Genomic DNA, 3,238 nt, shown 5'->3' on the forward strand with positions numbered 1-3,238 from the left:
GTCGCCGTAGCTCAGAGGTAGAGCACCGGACTCGTAATTCGGAGGTCGTGGGTTCGGATCCCACCGGCGGCATGTGGTTGTTTCTTCTTCTGCTATTCTATCAATTAGCTTCAAGCGATAACATATTCAGTAATATTCTAAATTGATCAACACCACAAAATAAAATATATATATATATTAATTAAAAAAAATCCCCTATGCCCCTTGGTTTCTGTGGCTGTTGGCTTCTGTCATATTTATAACGAGCCCCTCATTCCCCTTCCCTTATTTGCTTAATTGCTTAGCGAGGGCCTCGGTTCTGGCAGCCTTGACGCCATAGGAAGCATAAGAGGGTTCTCACGCAGCTTCCACGCTCTCAGTTCGATGACGTTCTACGTCACACCTGCGGTAACTCAGAACGTTCTACGTCCGCCGCTTATGAACGTGGGTGGCGCTGATGAACACTCTTAAGCTTAGGTTACTTGTAAACATAAATATCCGCGAAAGCAGAAGGTTTGACAGCCGTCGCCGTAGCTCAGAGGTAGAGCACCGGACGCGTAATTCGGAGGCCGTGGGTTCGGATCCCACCGGCGGCATGTGGTTGTTTCTTCTTCTGCTATTCTATCAATTAGCTTCAAGCGATAACATATTCAGTAATATTCTAAATTGATCAACACCACAAAATAATATATATATATATATATATATATATATATATATATATATATATATATATTAATTAAAAAAAATCCCCTATGCCCCTTGGTTTCTGTGGCTGTTGGCTTCTGTCATATTTATAACGAGCCCCTCATTCCCCTTCCCTTGTTTGCTTAATTGCTTAGCGAGGGCCTCGGTTCTGGCAGCCTTGACGCCATAGGAAGCATAAGAGGGTTCTCACGCAGCTTCCACGCTCTCAGTTCGATGACGTTCTACGTCACACCTGCGGTAACTCAGGACGTTCTACGTCCGCCGCTTATGAACGTGGGTGGCGCTGATGAACACTCTTAAGCTTAGGTTACTTGTAAACATAAATATCCGCGAAAGCAGAAGGTTTGACAGCCGTCGCCGTAGCTCAGAGGTAGAGCACCGGACGCGTAATTCGGAGGTCGTGGGTTCGGATCCCACCGGCGGCATGTGGTTGTTTCTTCTTCTGCTATTCTATCAATTAGCTTCAAGCGATAACATATTCAGTAATATTCTAAATTGATCAACAGCACAAAATAAAAAATACCTATTAATTAAAAAAAATCCCCTACGCCCGTTGGTTTCTGTGGCTGTTGGCTTCTGTCATATATATATATATATATATCTATATATATCTATATATATATATATATATATATATATGGGGCATGGTTCTGAATGCTGACAAAAGTGTATATATGCCGATAACCCGAAAAACCATACTTCATAGCTACACATATAAATTAGGCTCTCTCCCTCTTCAACAAGTATCCAACTACAAATACCTAGGAGTAACAATAAGTAGCAATCTATCGTGGAACTTGCACATAAACAATATCTGCTCTGCGGCATTTAGGAAATTGTGCTGCTTAAGACATAAACTAAAAAATGCTCCTTCTAAAATTAAGCTACTTTGTTATTCTTCAATAATTAGACCTAAACTCGAATATGCATGCATAGTGTGGGACCCGTATACTAAATCTAACGTAAAAAATCTGGAGAGAATACAGAGAAGAGCTGTCAGGTTTATCTTTAATAAATATGCAAGGTCTGACTCCCCCACCACTTTAATGGAGATTAATAAAATTGAACTACTTGAACATCGGCGAAGAAAGCTTAGGTTAGAATTTATTTCTCTTTTATTACATAACAAACTTGGTTTGGATCCCTCATCATACTTAACGCCGGCACCAACCAGACAAACTCGTCAACACCATCCCAGTTCTCTAACTCCTATATTCGCTAGAACAGACACTTACAAGTTTTCGTTTTTTCCACGCACAATAACAGATTGGAATGAGCTAGTTAAACCATTATCCCAAGAGTTTTAACCAATTATTTTTTCTATATTGTGTTGTTCTTTTTTGAAATGTTGCGTTTTTTTTTCTCTTGATTGACTTTGTTCGCCCACCCTGCTTGGACTCAGTGTCCGCAGTATTTTGTAAATAAATAAATATATATATATATATATATATATATATATATATATATATATATATATGAAAGAAGCCAACAGCCACAGAAACCAAGGGGCACAGGGGATTTTTTTTTTTAAATTCATTTATTTATTTTGTGGTGTTGATCAATTTAGAATATTACTGAACATGTCATCGCTTAAAGCTAATTGATTAGAAAAGCAGAAGAAAAAACAACCACTGCCGCCGGTGGGATCCGAACCCACGACCTCCGAATTACGCGTCCGGTGCTCTACCTCTGAGCTACGGCGACGGCTGTCAAATCTTCTGCTTTCGGGGGTATTTATGTTTACAAGTAACCTAACCTTGAGAGTGTTCATCAGCGCCACCCACGTTCATAAGCGGCGGACGTAGAACGTCCTGAGTAACCGCAGGTAGTGACGTAGAACGTCATCGAACGGAGAGGGTGGAAGCTGCGTGAGAACCCTCTTATGCTTCCTAAGGAGTCAAGGCTGCCAGAACCGAGGCCCTACAGCCACAGAAACCAAGGGGCACAGGGGATTTTTTTTTTAATTAATTTATTTATTTTGTGGTGTTGATCAATTTAGAATATTACTGAACATGTCATCGCTTAAAGCTAATTGATTAGAAAAGCAGAAGAAAAAACAACCACTGCCGCTGGTGGGATCCGAACCCACGACCTCCGAATTACGCGTCCGGTGCTCTACCTCTGAGCTACGGCGACGGCTGTCAAATCTTCTGCTTTCGGGGGTATTTATGTTTACAAGTAACCTAACCTTGAGAGTGTTCATCAGCGCCACCCACGTTCATAAGCGGCGGACGTAGAACGTCCTGAGTAACCGCAGGTAGTGACGTAGAACGTCATCGAACGGAGACGGTGGAAGCTGCGTGAGAACCCTCTTATGCTTCCTAAGGAGTCAAGGCTGCCAGAACCGAGGCCCTTTGGCTTCCCTGTTGGCTTCTTTCATATTTATAACGAGACCCTCATTCCCCTTCCCTTGTTTGCTTAAATGCTTAGCGAGGGCCTCGGTTCTGGCAGCCTTGACTCCTTAGGAAGCATAAGAGGGTTCTCACGCAGCTTCCACCCTCTCCGTTCGATGACGTTCTACGTCACTACCTGCGGTTACTCAGGACGTTCT

At 42.3% G+C, this 3,238-nt stretch overlaps 1 non-coding gene across 1 annotated transcript; it reads left to right on the top strand.

Annotated features, from left to right (window-relative positions):
- Positions 1–72, top strand: TRNAT-CGU (transfer RNA threonine (anticodon CGU)). The gene has a single exon. It is a non-coding gene; the product is annotated as a tRNA-Thr (tRNA).
- The last annotated feature ends 3,166 nt before the right edge of the window (positions 73–3,238 follow it).

Source organism: Amblyomma mixtum, chromosome 3, assembly GCF_055824585.1.
Source record: "Amblyomma mixtum isolate Tamu chromosome 3, ASM5582458v1, whole genome shotgun sequence".
Classification (NCBI taxonomy): Eukaryota; Metazoa; Arthropoda; class Arachnida; order Ixodida; family Ixodidae; genus Amblyomma; species Amblyomma mixtum.